We start from the raw sequence: 20,073 nt of genomic DNA on the forward strand, positions 1-20,073 counted from the left end.
TCTGGGGAAAGATGGACTAGAGATAGTTATCTGTGTTAATTAGAGACCCAAAGGCTAAAGGGCACAGAAAGAAATTTGCCAAATATGCCAAAAGTATGCCAAATATGCCAAAATATGCCAAAGTATGAAATCATGAATCTTTTTCATAGTTACAGACTTCTCCAATATTCACCTTCCCTTTAAGGAATGACAGTGAAAGACAAGGTAACTGAGTCTTCAATCATCTGCCAAATTTTGCCATTTCTATTTTCATAGAATCTTTCAAATCTGGCCTCATCAAACCACCTACACTGTCACTATCCTAGGTCAAGCTTTTGCTTAGATTCCATTAATTTATATAAAGTAGCCCATGTCTAGGTCCTGAATTCACTCCAGAAAGTATTGTAGCATAGAATCATAGAACCTTAGAGCTAGATGGTTCCCTAGGAATTACTTAATTCAAATCAAAACCATGCTTCATATCACATCAAGCATTCCCATCCTATCCTATTCCCATATCACCTAATCCGATTCTAATTGACACCCATAGGTCCTAAGCCAACCCCATTTTGTCATGGTTTGGGTCCTGATTGACTCAAATTAAATGTAAATAGCATTGGCCAAAAACCCTGAGAGTCTTCTCCTTCCTGATTCATGTATTTATTTAGATTTTTTTTGGACTAGATAAAAGAGAAGATTCTCTTCTTACAACCTAGCCTTAATCACTGAATGGAGTGTCATCTCGGTCAAACAGACCTGTTGAGGACCTTAGCTTAAAAAGGTCAAGGTATTCCATTTCACCCAATGATCTCCAATCATCTTGTCACTGGCCCAAGATGGCTCTGGAGGGGAAAGTGAGGCAGGTGACTTTGCCCAGTTCTCCCTCACTTAAATCCAATTCACTTGCAAGTCATGGCATTACCTTCGGGATGTCAAGGCTCTCTTTGAGAATGGCAACTGTCCTCTAATTGAGGAATAATAATTAAATTAGATGATAGATTAGATGATTAGAGGAATAATAATTAAATAGATGATGCAATTGTTTCTATTCAGGATTTAGCAGTTAACTGTTGTATGGATTAACTTATCCTCCCTGTGATTCCTTATACAAAATCTCCCTTCCCAGTCCTCACTTTCCTATATCTACTGTATTGCCCTACTAGAATTTAAGCTCCTTGAGGGCAAGGACTGTCTCATTTTTGCATTTTTATTGCCAGCACACTTAACAGTGACTGATACACAAGTAAGCAGGTAAATGTTTTTTTTTATTCATTCATTTAACAAGAGCCCCAACTTCAGCACACCCTAAAAATAGTCCTTGGACCCCCTAGTTAAAGAATTATATTGAAAGAGAGCATACTATCCCCTAAGGTGATCAATTGGGATAACTCTTAATTGTTAGGAAGTTTTTCCTGATATCAAACCTAAAATTGCCTCTTTGTAACTGCTACCCAGTTGCCTTAGTTTCTGGGACTAATAGAACTAGTATAATCACTCTTCCAAATGACAATCCTTCAGATTTTTGGTGGAAGGAATTCTTTCCAGGGAAGGAATTATTTTCAAATAAAAGTTGGATATATTTACTTTTTGCCTTTGAGTATTAAGTATTAAGTAATAATTAATAATTATTAAGGAATTATTAAGTAATAATCCCTCTCAGCCTTGTGAAATTGTATGATGGGAAAAGACCATATCAATAAACTCAAAAAGAGCCACATTTTAATAGTTCATCTGACTACAAAAAAACTTTGCCTAGAAGAGTTATTTGAAGTTTCCTTCTGTTTCATCCCAGACATTTAGCCTTTGGGTGTTCCTGGGTTGATGCTAGCAGTTGTACACAGGTGGCAGTGATTCTTCAGTCTTGCAAGAACCCAGACTTTCCCTCAGGCCTCCGACTTGTGGATTTATCCACAAACCTGCAGGCTTTCTGATGTATCTCTGCTCAAAAAAAAAAAAAAAAAAAAAAAAGAGATTACTCTTTGGAGCAAAGCTTCTTAGTGTGTTATCTCACTTCATCAGCTTTGCCCTTTCTCATATGATATTTTGGGTGTTCTGGTTGGTTTTCTGGAGGTCTCTGGACCTCTTCGTTTTAGCAGATTAATCACCACAAGAATAGCCAAGGTGTTAGAGTCCAAATTTCTTATTGTCTCCTTGCCTCCGGCTCGGCTAGCTTTCTGGAGGCCCTTCAGACCAGCTTTGGTCTCAATGGGGGAAGCAGGAGGACAGGCCAGCCACCATGGTGGTGTGAGATGGAGTGAATCTATTTCTGAGTCCAAAGGCTTGTGCTCCAACCTCCAGCCACCACAAAGGTGGGAAATGGAACAAATGTGTCTCTGAGTCAGCCCTGGCTGAGTTTGTCCTAGTTTATATGCTCTATTATAATTAGAGCATTTACAGTATACTGAGTATAAACCAATCATTATAACACTAGGAAACTATTATTTGTTATAAGATTAAATCAATCATACTGAACTAGAGAACTATTAATCACCATGCTAAACTAGATAACCATTGTCTTATCAATTCCACTTAGTTAGCACCTTGTAAGAATCCTTGTTTCAAGTACAGAGTTCTGGCCCATAACAATATTTTCCTTGTGAAATATTTTGACAGTGAAGTGTGTTTAGAGAGCATGGAACAGATCGATCAACTAAAGAAAAAGATCATCAAATGAAAATATCCATTCAACCCCATGGCAGCAGGGAAGGACAATTAGCACATCTTAAAATCAAAAGCAAAAATGGATCTTTTTTTCTTTCAAGCCAGATACCAAAGATCTATTCAAGTATATTTTTCAAATGGACAGAGCAATTAGATCTAGGCTCAATCATTAACAAGAAAATAGAAATTACTGTAGAATAATAGAATTTCAAATTGGGAATGCACCCCAATGATAATGAGGCTCAAATGATAGCTGACAGAATTTTCTACCAAAATATACGTGGCAAATAGAAATTTAATCTTTGCTTCAATATCTTTAATGAGATGACTTTAATGAGATGACACCTGACTTTACAAGGCTACCACATCTACTTTGAGATAGCTTTAGTTGTTAGGAAGTTCTTGCTGTTTTTTTTTTTTCCTGATTGAAGTGGATTTATGATCTAATCAATTTGTTAGGAATTGGTAGAGACTTTCTCCATCCAAGAATTTTATTTTTTGAATGTCTTAATTTGCAGGTTGCTAGAGAAAAATGGCCACAGTCTAGAGAAAGACTGACTCAGTTTTAAAGAGGCTCACAATTCTGGCTATGCATGTAATCAAAATATATTCTCCCAACCACATGATTAGCAGAAAGGAAACAGTTACAGAATGTTTATGTCTGCTCCATCCTAGGCACTCCCATTCTAAAAAATACTGACCCCTTCTGAAATAGGCTCCTTGGCTTCTCCACATGGGGAGATACTATATGAAGGGCTCTATATATTTGTAAGATATCCTTTAAACAAGTATGTACAACATAAATACAAGATAGTCAGGGGAATTAATAGTATTTAGAGGATCCATACAGAAAGTAGTGTTTGGACAGGGTCTCTTCAATACAGTAATTTTTAAAAGCAAGAAGTAGAAAGAAGACACAACTTGTGTTGAGAGGATGATGAGCGGTGAGGTATGGAAATGGAAGAACAGCCACATGTAAGAAGCATCAAGGTTAATTTGACTGGCTCATTAAATAGCAAAGAGAAATAATGTATTATGAATCTAAAAAAGTAAGTTGTGGCCCATCTATAAAGAACATTAAAGACCAAAGCTTGTCTTTTACATAGAAGAAAATAAGAGAATAAATGAAATGTATTTCATAGGGGAATAAAATGGAAAGATCTAGAAAAATAATTTTGGTAGCTATATGGAAGATAAATAGAAGTGGAGGGAGGCTAGAGGCAAGGAGTCCATTTAGTAAGATATTTTAATAGACCAGGCTAGAAAGGATGAAACTAGGCTGGTGGCTACATGAATGGGAAAAAAGGAATATATTAGAAGAATGTGAAGATAGCAATGGCAAGGTTTAGTAACTGATTTCATTTGGGAGGTAAGAGAGAGCAAGGATTGAGTTTAATGCAAAAAGAAACTGTGGAGGTAGTATATACAGTTCTTTTTAGATAATATTTTATTTTTCTCCAATTATATGTAAAAAACAATTTTTAACAAATTTCTTTTTTAAGTTTTGAGTTCCAAATTCTCTAATTTCCTCTCTCCTTCCTCTCCTTGCTACCTGAGATTGTAAGCAATCTGATGAAATTATATAAAGGATTTCCATTTTAGTCATTTTATACAAGAAAATTCAAACCTCCACCAAAAAAAAAAAAAAAAAGAAAGAAAAGAAAATAGTAAACTTCATTCAATTTGTATTTAGACAACATCAGTACTTTCTCTTTGAGATGATTGTATTTTTTAAAAAAAATAGCTAAGTCATACATAGTTGTTCATTTTACAATACTGTTGTTACGGTGTACAATGTTCTTCTGGTTCTGCTCACTTCACTTTGTATCAGTTCATGTAAATCTTGCCAGCTTTTTTTTTTTAATCATCCTGCTCTCATTTCTTATAGCACAATAATATTCCATTAAAATCATATTCTACAATATGTTTATCCATTCCCCAATTGATGGGCATCCCCTCAGTTTACAATTCTTAACCATCACAAAGAGAGCTGCTATATATCTTTTGCATAAATAGGTTCTTTTCTTTTCTGCCCCCTCCCCCATCTTTAGGATATAGACAAAATTGTGGCCTTGTTGCATTAAAGGGTATATACAATTTTATAATCCTTTGAACATATTGTCAAATTTATCTCCAAGATGTTGGAATCAGTTTACAGCTCTATCCAAGAGTGCATTAATATTCCAGTTTCCCCTCATCCCCTCCAATATTGATCATCTTCCTTTTTTTGTCATATGGGACAAAAAGGAGCTAGTATCTTGCTTCTTATAATTATAGCCCAAACAAAGTTTACAAGCACTTTAACTCTATGAGATACATAGTGTCAATGGGAAATGTTTTGCAATTTCAAGGCTGACCTTGAAATCAAAAGACATAAGTTCAAATCCCGATTCTATGGCATGAAGGTTCCTCTTTTCTAAAATTAGAGGATTGGACTAGATGACTTCTAGAGTTACTTCCATCTCTAGGTCTGGATCTTACAATCTTTGGGTTCTCATACTTGGTAAATTTTAATGATGATATTAAAACCCAGGTCTCTGTAATCTATTTCTAATATTTTTCTCACTTCTTACTTCCTCTTTCCATCTCATCCTCCCCCAAATAACTTTGGCTATATGAGTTATATTTTCAATCAATGTAACATTTTTCATACAAACACCCCACTGTTAGGATTACTAAGTGAGAACTCGGGTTGTCTGGATAGTGACAAGGTAAGAATTCAGGTTGGACAATTACAAGGTGAGAACTCAGGTTGACTTGATGGAAAGAGCAGGCTCATTGGCTGAGGTGGTTCTTCCCAGAAGCCCTTGCATTATCCCACACCCATTCTCTGGGAGAATAAAAGAGAGGACTCCCAGAGATAGAGGAAGACTCTCTGCATTGTATCAGGCTTGATGGGGCTCTATGCAGGAAGGGAAGTCACTTCTAAGGACAAGAGTTAACAGCAACTGCCTGGAAACAACGGTTCGTTACAGGAAGAAGAATCTGTCGGAGAGATTTGAGTAGAAGACACAGCAGATCTCTTCCCAGAGAGTGAGCGTGGGATAAAAACTGTAAATAATTATGTTATACATGACAAAGTTACAAAGTTATTCTTTTTAAAAGAAACTAAATGTTTTCTACAACAAAGGATGTCTCAATAGTTTCAGCAAGCTGCCTTTCATAGAGAAAAGTTACACTTACTTTATTCATATCAGCAATATAATTTTGTGCTGATATTTTAAAAAATATCCTCTTTCCTCACATTTTTAAAGTTATAAATATAAAAGCAATCAGTTTGAGTAAAGATTGTTAGCATTGTCCCTTTGTATTGTACATTCTATTTAAATAAGTATTATAAACCCTAATTAAAACATTTGCATTGGCCACCTAGATTTAAAACCTCTGATCAAATCATTCCTTTTGAAAATAGAGAAACAAGTTCAAAAGTAATGGCCCCAGAGGGAATCAGAGAAATACTGAAAGACTGAAAAATGCAAACTCAAGAGAAGGAGAACAATTTACCCAATAATATAAACACAAACAGTACTGTGAATTGTAAGGGTCAGTCCTACTGTTGAAGAACAGATGATGAAATCCATCTCCATTCTATAGAGAAGTAGGAGACTACATTGTGGAACATGATCTATGCCTCTGTTACATAGTTTCCTTGGTTTAACTTTATCACTTTCTTTAAAAGGTAGGTTAAATGAGAACCATTTGAGAAATCATTTTAATTCTAAAATAAAAATTTGTAAGATTATAGGATGATATTTAGAGCTAAAAGAACTCTCAAAAGCCATTTAGTCCAACTTTGTCATTTTCAGATAAGGAAACAGAGACCTAGGTTCCTTCTGCTGCTTAAGATCACACAGTAAGCCTCAGAGATTGGATTTAAATCCAGGTTTTCTTACTGCCATCATAAGTAGTCTATCTAGGATACTATGGTAACTCAAAAGTATATAATGGAACCATAAAAATGAAGAAATATTTTAAATGATTCCATTCTATAAAACTTAAAGAAAGCAGAGGAACCACAATGACAATCAATGTTAACATTTTCTTCACTCTTCAAAAAATTCTTTATTTCTTATCCCCTAAAGCTCCAATAGCCAGTGTGGATCCTTTTCTCCTTAGGACCAATCAGCTATACAGATGCACCTGTGAATATCTGTTGCATGCATCTCAACTGGAGGATCAACAAAGTCTGGCTCCAAAGCTTCAATACAAGTGTTATGTACTTTATTTATAAAATTCTCTCTGATTTTTATGTCCTCCCTCTGCTTTATTTAAAAAAGAAAAAAAATTTTGTTTTGTTTTTTTTAAATTTGGCCATTAGAGTTGACCATTTCTGCCAAGGTCAAAAGAGCACCTGGTGCTTGAACTTCCAGAAGCTCTTGAGAATTAATTAGATGTAAACTGTTGCAAGGACTGGATAAAAGAAATAGTAGTTCTGTTTTCATATGTTGGGAACAATTGCTACCATGTTTTTGGCTATAGAAAGAGAAATTTGAACTTGGAATGTGGGTATCTCATCCCAGGAGAAATCTGATATGAATCATCAGGTCTTCTTGAATGACTCATTCCTCATCTTTGCCTCCTGGCTTCCCTTCCTTCCATCTAAAATTTCTTCTTCCACAAGAAGTCTTTCTCAAATTCTCTCAATCCTTCCTATGGGAAGTCTCGATGCTAGTTACTGCCTTTTTCTGTATTATTTCTACCTTTTTACTGTCTATAAATTATTGGCATATTGTTCCCTACATTAGATTGAGAACATCCTCAGGGAAGGGACTGTTCTTTTTTTTTTTTTTTTTCATTTCTTTGTTTCCCCAAAGTTTAGTACAATGCCTAATGCTTGTTGATTGTCTTTCATGGAAGCAAACTAATCCTTTCTTTTCTTTCCTTATCAGGTCCCTTCTTCTACCAATACTTTCTCCCCCAAAAAAGGAATAGTCTCAATGCATACAAAATTCATCATTTCCTTTTTTCAAACATAAAGAAGTTTAAAGATATCCAGATTTGGAATCAGAAGAAATGAGTTAATGTCAGTGTGAATTGAAAAATAATTTTCTCACTTTTCTCTTTTTACCTATTTTTTTTGCAACGTGGCAATATGGAAATATGTTTTGCATAATTTCATATGTATAATTGATATCATATTACTTGCTTTCTCAAATTGTGGGGAAAAGGTGGGAGGGAGGGAGAGAATTTGGAACTCAAAATTTTAAAGGAAAAATATTTAAAATAAGTAATAAATTTCTAATTTTACAAAGACTCTAACAAGTGCTAATTATTTGTCAGCCACTATGCTAGGGACTAATGATATGAAAACAAATTATAACAATAGCCCTTGCTTACAAAAAGCTAACATTAAAGCTTAACATGAGGGGTCAGGGAAGAAGGGAATCAAATATCTAAGAGGCAACAAATATACCCACATATGAATAAAGTAGAATAGAATGGAATGGAATAACATAGAGTAGGACATAATGCAATTGGAGAGCGCCAATACCTAGGGCGATCAGAAAGGTCTTTGAATAGGATGTGACATTTGAACCAATCCTTGGAGGGATCTTTGGATCCCCAGCGGCAAAAGTGAGAAGAGAGAGCATTTCAGGGATGGAGAACAGCTTGTGCAGAGGCATGGAGGTGAGACATGCAATATCATACATAGAGATATCTGTTCTTGACTCTTTCACTTAGCAGCTTGGTCATCTCGAGTCATAAGAGGTAGCATTTTAAGGCTATAAAAATTGGATTGGGATTCAGAGAACTCAGATTCAAAAGTTAAATCTGCCTTTTACTACTTATGAGACATTTGGCAAGTCAGTTCTCAATTTATTCTCTTTAAAATGAAGATTTTAGACCAGATAACCTTTAAAGCTCTTTTAAGCTTTCATTCTATAACCTTTTGACCTTGTAGCACATGGGCCTGAGAGAATGGCTAACCCAGGGACAAAAATCTCCAAACCACAGCTCTTACTCAGGACAGATTGACAACTATTTTGTCATAGTTAACAAGAGTCAGAAAAAGTGAAAGCAAAGTCTTTTCAATTACTATGATGATGGTAATGGTGAAAGTGATGATAATTGTGATATGATGATAATGATGATGGTAATGATGATTCCTATCATTTATTAAAGCCTACTCTGTTAAACCTTGCAAAGCACTTTACAAATATTTACAAATATCTCATTTCATCTTTACAATAACCCCTGAAAGGTTGTTGTTACTATGATCCCCATTTTCATATAAAAAACTAAGGCCCAGAAAGTTTATGTGATTTCACCAAAGTTACATAGATAATAAAGTGCTGAAGTAGGATTTTAAATCAAGTCTTCCTGAATTCATACCCAGGGTTCTACTCATAGTGCCATGTAACAGCTTAGTCTATGTATAGGATGGAAGTTTTCCACTATAGGAAGCTGTGTGATTCAAAATGGAGAGAGGTCACCATTTAATAAGTAGCTGGAGAGATCTCTAGGAGAAAAGCAAAAGTTTATTGTACATTCTCAGGAGAATGGGTGTTCCACCCATCAAGCAGGCAATGGAAGGGAGGAGGCACCCGCTGGGACAGATTTTACACTTTAAATAGTCCCTAACGCAAACACCCCTCCCATCACTGACCATCATCCTCATTGGCTGAGGATCTTACATTCTAAACAAGGGAAATACCCAATAAATTGAACCCAAGAAATACATAGTTGCCCAAAATTGACTGAAGTTGGAGAATAGCAAGGGAGTCAATGCTCAAGGACTTTCAGGCCTATTCCAACCCTGAAATAGATGAAGCCTTACTCAAGTTTCTCAACTTTCCTGAGAGAGCTCACCTCATCTTGTTCAAAGCTATCTAATTTAGGGTTAGACTCTTCCAAGATCCACTCTGTTTTGAATACAAAGAAATTTAAACCATAAAACAAATAGTGAGCTAAGGAAGCAAGGTCCTTGATCTTCACCCAGCTAGCCCACATTACTTCTTTTATTATCTACATCTATCCTCAGCAAACCTTCTTTTGTTCTCTTTTAAACTTCAGAAAAATCTTAAAGTCTACTTACAATCATGTCACTTCTCTCTCAGGCTCAGTTTCTTCATCTAGAAGATGACACCATGGAATTAAATGACCTCTAAGTTTACTTCTAGCTCTGACATTCGGTCTTCTATGTTCTTGGGTCTCTTCCAGTTCTTTGATTCTTTGGCTCAAACCTCTGAATAAAAAAGTCCCTGATGTTACCATGGCTTATTCTCTGGAATTTCAGAATTTACATTCCCAAAGGTAGACAACCATGACCTAAATGACAAATAAGCAATACCTGGATTATAATCACTGATTTCAACAGGACAAGTTTCATAGTTTCCCATATATTTATCTTTATCTCATATATTCATATTTATATCCTTGAGCTCCATTTAAAAGCCTGTATGTCTATTTTAGCAAATGGCACAACAGTGTTTGTACTTTTGATGTTATTTTGTTTTAATAGCGTCAGAAGCCAAAAAAATAGAACAAGATTATGAATTTTCCCTAGAGAATTATGTAGAATATTGTAACAATACAAAAGACTCATCTTGTTTCATTAAGTATAGAAAAGTGAAAAGAGATGTGAATGAAATCAGAGACATAGATCACCACAACTACTTGCTTAACGGTTATGATTTTCATTAGTATTCCAGCTTACTGAGTGAAAAGCAAGGCAGCTGATTTTTATGATTTTTTTAAAATAATGTTTTATTTTCCCTAATACATGTTAAAACAATTTTTAACATTTGTTGGGTTTTTTTTTTTTAGAATTTTGATTTCCAAATTCTATCCCTCCTTCCCTAACATCAGTAATCCAATAATACCACTGCTATGTCTATATCCCAAAGTGATTTTTAAAGAGGGGGAAGGAAAAGGGGGATGGTTCTATTTGTACAAACAAACATATTTATAGCAGCTCTTTATGTGGTAGCTAACAATTGGAAATTGAAGAGATGGCAATCAATTGAGGGTGGCCAAACAAACTGTGGCATATGATTGTGATGAAATATTATTACGTTATAAGAAAAGACAAGTGGAATGATTTCAGAAAAACCTGAAAAGACTTACATAAATTGATGCTGAGAGAAGTGAGCAAAACCAGGAGAATATTGTACACAGTAACAACAGTATTGTATAATGAACAACTGTGAATAATTTAGCTTTTTTTCAGTAAAATATGACTTTTAAAGAGAGTTCTAGATAAGCAATTTTAATAAGGTTATAGTAGCTATCATTTGATATCATATCATATCAACTTTAAGGTTTACAAAGTGTTTTATTTATGTTATTTCACTTGATCTTCACAACAATCCTAAGAGAATGACACTATTATCATCCCTATTTTATGGCTAAGGAAACTGAGTATCAGGGACATCAAATGACTTATGCAGGGTAATTCAATGAATAAATGAAATAGGAATTACACTCAGGTGTTTAAGGCTCCAGATCTAGCCCTCTAGACTCTGCTTTTCTCTAAGTAGTATGCTGTCCTAGAAAAAGTGATAGTTTTACAATCAGAAGAATCCAGGTTCAAATCCCAATCTCCCTATGCCCACCATGCAACTAATATTATTACTTAGAGAACAACTGCCTGCATCAGTAGAAAGGAGTTTTGTTTTGCTTTTTTTTTTTCCAAAAAAAAAAGAAATTACAAATCTTGGCTGAAAAATAATACAGATTATTATTAACTATAGCAATAAAAACCCTATGGTTTTCTGTGAAAGAGATCCTTAATTTTCAAGGGCTAACTAGCCTAATTTCAAAAAGGCTTATCAGTAATAGATTACTCATTTGGTAATAATTATTTTTCAGCCACAACACATAAAGAAAGAGGAAGAGTTGTTCTTTCTGTCAATAGATGCTATTCTCATGGGACTCATGGATGTCCTGAAGAAGTAAAGTAAAAAATAGCAAAGTAAGATAAAAGAACAGAAGAAAAGCTTCCCTTGTCATCCTTTAATGAGGTCCAATTGTCTTGGGTCATCTCTTCTCTGATTCTCTCCTCCTGCCCCCAATAAGGAAAAGCAAAGATCATCTAGATTTCCAAAATATTTATGATAGATGTTCAGTCATTTCAGTTGCGTGTGACTCCTTTTGACTCCATTTGGTGTTTTCATGGCAACAATAATGGAGTGATTTGACATTTCCTTTTCCAGGTCATTTTACAAACTGAGTAAAACAGGATTATATAAATACTGTGTCTAAATATGTGTCTGAAACTAGATTTGAACTCAGGGTTCCTAAATCTAGGCCTATCCACACACCATTCAAATACAAGTAAAGAGAAAAATAGTCACTGCACTCAAGAAGCTTGTATTTTAAGGGAGGATAACAACAAATAAAGTGAAGCATAGAGTTGGGAGGACAAGCCTAAAGAGTTGAGTGTGAAATCAGAAGAGTGGAGGGGGCAGCTAGTTGTTGTAGTGAATAGAGCACCATCCCTAAAGTCAGGAGGACTTGAGTTCAAATTTGGCCTCATACACTTAATACTTCCTGACTGTATGAGTCTGGGCAAGTCCCTTAACCCCAATTGCCTCAGAAAAAATAAAGGAGTGGAATGAAGGATGGTTAGTCTGGGCACTTCCTCACAACAAAAATTTCAGGTAGATCATCAATCAGAGGAGGGGCAAGTCACTTAGCCTACCAATACCATAAGCAACTCTCTAAGAAGATTCCAGCTTCTAATGATAGAGGAAGTTTCTCATCTAAGAGTCCTTTAAACTAATGAAATCACAATTTCTGACTCTAGTCCTACATATATGAGACTGACTTACAATGCAACCAGTCACAGCAGTGCCATTTAGATAGGTAATGTTAACCTTATTTTAGCCATTTTATAGCTATAGAATTTAGAGCTGGAAAAAAAAAAAACCCTTGGATGTAACGTGCTCTCCTGGCAGTTACAATTACTAGTCTGTCCTAGACCCACCAGAGTACCTTTGACCACTGTCCTTTGCAATGTGAACTCTACCCGGCTTGCCTCCTCTGAGGCCTTCAAAGGTCTCTGGCCACAATCTCTTGAATCTATAGCTTAATAACCGGTAGCGCACTCAAGAACAGCCACGTGTAATCTTAAAAGCCTTTATTATACCTACTCACATAATGCCCTAATTGATGCCCTGACTTGTTGGTTCCCTAGTGAACACCTGGTCAGAAGACCCACGTGTTCACTACCAAACTCCTTACCTCTTTTGGCTATCCATCTTGGCTTGGCCACCCAGGCTAGGAAGCCAGGGTGAAGAGTGCCAGGTTAAAGAGAGCGCCTGCTGCCTGCAGTGGGCTTACATAGGGCCTGTGAGGTCACACACACAGCCAATCAGCAAGAGAGTCACCCATTATGAAGCTATCTCAAAATGGACAGGATCCCACCTACAAGGCAGTCCTAATATCCACAGAAATTACTTCCGGGCCTCAATGATGATGCGCTGTGGCACAGCCCATTTAAAGGGCCCTTACACTTGGAGATCCATTTTATTAAAAAAAAAAATCTCAAAGTGTCCATGGTAAGGTCTTACAATTAAGGTCACAATTTGCACTTAGGTCTCAAGTCAGAGTTCTGGACTCCCACCAGGTCTTGCTGCCTTTCTCATTCTAATTTGGAAGAGAGAGGGCAGCAACAGGAAGTGGTCATTTCAACCTAAAATTTCATATGCTTTTTTAGGAGCTCCTAACATGAAAACTGCTTCCACGGGTGTTGATTGCCAACTTGTCTGTAACTTAGAGTCTTGGAGGACTATTTGTAGATTGGAAATGTTAATCCCAGCTCAAACATAAAAGATATATGAAATCCTAGACAAGTTATTAACCTCTGTGATCTTCAGTTGGAAAATGATGGAATTAGAGTTTATGCCTCTGAGTTGTCTTCCATCTCAAATTTATTGCCTTAAGTGATTTGATCATAATCTTATAATTAATATGTATCAGAGACAGGTTTTGGACCCAGGACGTTCATTACTTTAAGGAAATCCCTTTATTCACTTTCTCCCTCCCTCTTCCCTCCTTCCTTTCCTCCCTCCCTCCTTCCCTCCTTCTCTCTCTCTCTCACTTTCTCTCTCTTTCTCTCTCTCTCTCTCTCTCTCTCTCTCTCTCTCTCTCTCTCTCTCGCTCTGTCTGTCTGTCTCTCTGGCTCTGGCTCTGTCTTTGTCTCTCCCCTCTTCTCTCTCTCTCTCTCTCTCTCTCTCTCTCTCTCTCTCTCTCTCCCTCTTTTCTCTCTACCCCTTTCTCTCTCTTTCTCTCCCCTTTTTCTATTTCTCTTTCTCTCTCATTCTCCATCCCACTCTCTCTCTAGGAACTTTCTTTTAAGAAAAAACAAATTTATATATGTATGTTTCTACACATATGTTCATCTTAGACCTGTATTTTAATTGCTTTCTCCATGGCTATCAAATGTGTGTTTTAACCAAACTAAGAAAAACTTCACTGAGAAAAAATGGAAATGGAAGCATATTTTTTTCTTTTAAAATATTTTAAAATATAAAGATCATCTTCATGGCCAAGAATTACTCTCTTTAACTCCCTTCCCCATTAAGTCATCTCTTATAACAAATTAAAAAAGAGGGATAGGAAACAGTTCAGCAGAATTAACCAATATATAACTGAGGCTAAGAAAATATACTATTCTATATCCATAGTCCTTTTGCAAAGAAGGAAGAGAGGAGGGAGGGAAAGCATTATTTTTCATGTTCTAAGGATTCACCTCAAAATCCGCAACCACAAGGTTAGCCATTAGATTCTCTTTTTCTCTAAGCAGATTTCACAGATGAGCAATGAACTTGGCCACTAGAGGCCCTCTTCCTATAATGGTGCCAAATGGAGTTTTTCACATGGAGTTTGGATACCCAAAAGGTCCTAACTACATCTGTGCTTTCTGCTCTGTTTCCAGTACAAACCATAAGGCAGCCACCCAAGAGCAGCAGCCGGACAACCATATTCTGGCACTTACATCTAGTGTCTATTAGCTATGTGAAATAAGAACATATAACTCTCCTCCCAAATTCAGAGTTTGGTTACCCATAATCCCCTTTGGATGGTGACCAATGTAAATTAATATACTAAAGAACATTTACCTGTCACAGTGTTTTCTAGTGTAACATAAGTAAGTTACCTGTCAACACTGTGGCAGAAAACAGGAGGTGGGAAAAGAGAAAAGGGGGAGAAGGGCAAGGAGGAAGTTTGCTTGAGTACTTTTTATCCCCAAAGGTTTACAGTCATTTCATTAAAATTTTCCTCTGTTAATTATTACTTAGCACATGGTAACAAATGAAAATACTAATAGTCAATAAACTTAAAACACCTGATATGAGGATTGCCTAACTGAATTGAGTTAAATCCATGCTCCAGGAACCTTGCCTCCCCCTTTAGATGATTTGAGAGCCACACCCAAATCCATCTGTTATTTTGGCAACAGTCTGAATACCAGATTTCACCTGTCCTCACTGTACCATGCTAAGCTAAGCCTGAATACAGGGACAAATGGGTGCCTATGATAAATGTAAACTATCAAGTAAAGATTTCCTTTATTTCCTCCTATCACAGAAATGATTCTTCAACCCAGGCCCATCATCATATACATTGAGAGAGAAAACATTTTCCCCATCAGCTTTGCTTATATTCTATTTAGAATGAGTCTGTTCAAGCCTTTATCCTAGCCATATAAGTAGATGACCACTCACTTGGTATGATTTCTGGGGTGGCAAGAAGATCTTATGTATGTTAAAATACTTTTTTCCTGAATAACTCATTTCCTAACATGGGGAAAACCACTTCTTAAAGATGACCCCTCTCTCAAACCTCCCATTAGGTCTTCTTTTCTCTAGCCTAAATATGTCTAATTTCTACAATTGAATTTCATCTGACATGGATGAAATTACTAAGCTGATTGTCCTTCTCTAGACGCTATCTAATTTATCAATGTACTTCTTACATGGTGCTCACAACTGAACACAATATTACAATGCTTCATATATGTTATTTTTGTTTAAAAAGCAGAAAACAACAGAACTATCTTCACCCTATTCCTGAAAGCTTTGGCTCTTTTAATGAGGTTCAAAATTGTATCAGCTTTTTTTAATGTTCCAATGTACTTGCTGACTCATATTGGGAGTACTTATATTTTGCCAAAGACTAAAATGGAGTAAAAATCACTTTTCTTCACCTATATCAAGTTTTCACCAGTCCTAATACTATAATAGATGACCTTTCTATAACACTTTAAAATTTGTGAATTCTTTATAGACATACACATTTAAATACATATCTTTATATGTGTATATATATATATATATATATATATATATATAAATATATATATATATATTTCATCTGTATGTAGATACATAGAGGTCTTATATAAACATACACACACACACACACACGCATACACACACACACATATATATATAACATTTACATCAAAAACCAATCACTAGTTTCTTCAATTGGCCTTCTTATAGTATGTATACTTTCAATATCCTCCACAACTACTCTGAACCCGTTGACAAACTTTCCAACCTTTTGGAATAAATTGAATCCTTAAAAGCTATTTAGTCCAAAAATCTACATCATCTGACACATAATCAAGAATCCATCTACAGCAGATATGTCAAACATGCAGCCCATCAGTTGGTTGTATCTGGCCCACAATTCTCCTGACTATAGCCATAACCAAATTTAAATATAATTGAGAAACATATAACAAAATAAATAAAATACAGTAAAACAAAGACAATATTACATTTTAAAACTAAGTCTACAGAAATACTTTTATATGGTTTGGTGATACCTATTTATCTTTGAGTTTGATATCACTGTTCTACATAATCCCTAGCAAGTAATCTTGTCTTAAAGGCCTCAACTGAGAGAGCAACTGGACTCCCAGGGGAGCTCATTCCACTTTTATTGTATGCTGGTTTTTAGGTAGCATTTCTGTACTTTGTGCTTCAATATCTATTCTAATTTCTCTCATTCCACCTTCCCAGTTGTCCTTCAAATGTGGTGTTTTGTTGTGGCAGCAAGAAATGGAAACAAACATCAATTGAGGAATAATTGGGAATACTGGTGATTTTTTTAATGCAATGGAATATTAGAGTGGTAAGAGAAACTCAGTGCTCAGAGAAACATAGGAAGACTTAAATGCAGTCCTGCAAGACAAAATAAATCAGAGTCAAAAGACACAATGAATCAAACAACCCCTCCCAAAAATGCTTCAAGACAGCCCAATTCTACTTCATTGCAATAACCAATCCCAGAGAACAGATGATACTTCTCTTCATATACAGGAGGAGGGGAGAGGGAATGTTAGAGTGTAGAATGTGACATATACAATAACATATAGCTGCTTTATTAGATAGTTTTGCTTTTTTATTACAAAGAAGGATTCCACATAATATAAGACATATTGGGAAATGAATATGATGATGGGGAGAGAAAAGTTCATCTATAAAACTAAACAGTCAAAATACAATGTCTGAACTGAACATTAAACTCTCATAGTTTTTGCTTCAGAAAATATTTAATGAAAATGAAGAACCTGAATTTGATAAATAAGCCAAAATAGGTCATATAATGTGACTTTTGATGTGAGGCCCAGTAAAATAGGATTTGGTGTCATAGTTCTATATCTGAATCCTGGCTCTGTCACTCACCACCTCAGTGAAGATAATGAGGTTTATTTTTTTCCTAATTTTTAAAAATTATTTTATAAAATAAAGGGTTAGAACCAGATGACCTAAAATACTCTCAAAGCTCTGAATCTATATTCCTGTGATTCTGTATGAAACCGTTTGATTCTCTTGAATCTGGTTTCAAAATCTATTACTTCTACAGCCAAATACCCCTCCTACTTAGAACTCAAACAACACCAGCTGCTACCATCTAAGGCTGAGGAGAAGCTAAACACATGCTTTGGTTTCTCCTCAGCCTTGAAACCAAAGAAGCCAGTGTTGAGCTGCTGTTGCTAAAATCAACATTTCTATTTGTCTTCATTTTCCTTTTTCCTCACCATCCCTTCCCCCCCTCCCCGCCACACACACACCTTTTCATCTTGTACCCACACTGGGGCACATGTAGCAGCCACTTAGCAATGAGGAAAGTTACAGTTTCTCCAACTCCCCCCCTTTTTTTATCTGCTGGAGGACAAGTATTGTTTGCTCTAGATTTGGTTGGAATGTCTCACCCATCCTGTGCATCGTTCACCTGTGACATTCTGTGTGAATGAAACCTAATTGTTCACAAATGATGGAAACATTTCCAGCCCAGAACTCAGATTCTGATCATGTTATAAAGAAGGTATTAGCTATGTTGACTAAATACAATCTCTGCAAGGCAAGCCAGTGGCTGGTCCAAGCTACAAAGGCCATTTCCAACTGGTTTGCATATTGCTATTCCAACTCCCAGCTTCTCTAATGATCAAGTCTTGAAAATATTTACCCAGTGTTTTCCTTGCACTTGAAATTTATGACTTCATTTGTCTCTCTTAACTTGTTCACAAATACTAAACAAAAAAACCAGTTCTCAAGATGTGGATGATAGCATCTGATTGACATGCTGAGGCTCAGTTACATATTAAAAAAGAAATGCCCTCTCTAGGCCAAGGTAATTCTGAAGATAAAAGTAAGTGACCTTCAAATGGCCAAAGGATCCATTAAAGGCCTGGAAAGCTTCCCTTTTTGCACATGCAATCAGGAAATGAAATGCAATAAAGAAGGATCCATCCCATGCCCCTAATATTCATCATCTCACTTTAGCCATGCTCCCCAGGGTTTTCCTCTATGGCCCAGCTGCCAAGGAGGGGGTTATCCTCTCCTAAACACCACTAACAACTCTGGTTACTCATAAGGGGATAGAGGAAAGTGTTTTGTGTATATGGTGGGGAGGGGAAAGGGGAAGAAGGAACTGGCTCCTCTCTAACTCATCATATGGAAAGTATATTTTTCAATACAGCTGGCAAACAAATCTCTTTGAAGGGGACAGCCAAGAGCCCTGAGATTGGCCTTCTAATAATGAGCTCAGCATTTTTGCTATCCCCAGCCTATAATATTCATCCTTCCTTGTAGTTATTTATTGTTATTCAATTTTTATGCAATGCCATAAAAGCACATAGCCCTGCACAACATCCTAGACAGTGCCAAGCCAATAATAGAAAGACATTAGGAAGACAAGTTCCAAAGAAGAGAAGTAGGAGGGAAAGATGAAAAGAGCAAGAATAACAGGATAATGTTAATGATGTAACAGAGTTCTTTAGAAAGCATGGGAGCATTTCATAAAGTAAAGATTCAAAGATTCCTTCAACAGGCATTAATTAAAGTATCTACTATATGTAAGTACAATACCCCTAAAGCTTTGGGAATACAAAGACAAAAACTGAATTGTACCTACCTTCAAGTAGCTTACACTCCACTGGAGAAACAAAGAATTAGCTGAGGTAATTTTCTTTTGTTTTTATTTCTTAATCATCTCTTGTCTATAACCTTTTCTCCATTCCTATAACCTCCACCCTCAAACTCAAGGCTTTCTCAATTCTATTACATTCTCCACTGCTCATGAGGGGAGGATGATAAAAGAGAGAGCATATTGAGGGAGAAAGTAGCAAAACACTCATGAGGAGAAACAGGGTAAAAGGAGAGAGAGAATAGAATAAATGGGAGACAAGGAATAAAGTTAGCAATAGTAATTGTAAAAAGAATTTTGAACCAAGTTTCTCTGATAAGGCCTCATTTCTGAAATATAGAAAACTGAGTTAAATTTATAAAAAATTAACAGTCATGCCCCAATTGATAAATGATCAAAATATATTATCTATGTCCAAAAAGTTATAAATTCACGTGTCATTAGAACTAACAATATTACCACTAGGCATGAATCCAAAAAGAGATATTTTTTTACTTTGGAAACAACATATGGTATTTATTTTTTTTCAAATTTATTTTATTTGAAGAAACAGAATAAGGAAAAAAACAGAAAAGCAATACAAAACAAAATGAAACAAAACAAAAGAGAACATTATCATGTGCCCAGCAGAACATCTGGGAGGATTCAAAATATATGACAACAAATAGCAATTTAAGAAAGTACATATATGTTAGTAGAAGAAATTATATTCACAAATGTCCATATTTTCTTTACTTCCTTGTAAATTATTCTTTTGTTCTCTGCTGTGTACCTCATTTACTTTGTTCTTTTTCCCACTTTCATTCCCCACTAAGCAGGCAATAACTAAGAAAGGATTAAAAAAATATACATATATATATATACATATATATGTATATATATATATATATACATATATGTATATATATTATATACACCATATGTAGACATATACATACACATAGACACACAAATATCTCCCTTTCATCACCCCCCACTATACCCAAGCAAGTTCCAGTTAAGAAAAGATATATTTATGTATATACATGTAAATATATAGACAATACA

General features: G+C 35.7%; 1 long non-coding RNA gene across 1 annotated transcript; it reads right to left on the reverse strand.

Moving 5' to 3' along the window:
* Positions 1–1,696: 1,696 nt before the first annotated feature.
* On the reverse strand, positions 1,697–13,026 carry LOC141554940 (uncharacterized). Its single transcript, XR_012486011.1, has 3 exons — positions 12,826–13,026; positions 9,677–9,909; positions 1,697–1,917 (listed from the first exon to the last, which is right to left on the reverse strand). It is a non-coding gene; the product is annotated as an uncharacterized LOC141554940 (long non-coding RNA).
* Between the last annotated feature and the right edge of the window lie 7,047 nt (positions 13,027–20,073).

The sequence above is a fragment of the Sminthopsis crassicaudata genome, chromosome 1 (genome assembly GCF_048593235.1).
Source record: "Sminthopsis crassicaudata isolate SCR6 chromosome 1, ASM4859323v1, whole genome shotgun sequence".
In the NCBI taxonomy this organism is placed as follows: Eukaryota; Metazoa; Chordata; class Mammalia; order Dasyuromorphia; family Dasyuridae; genus Sminthopsis; species Sminthopsis crassicaudata.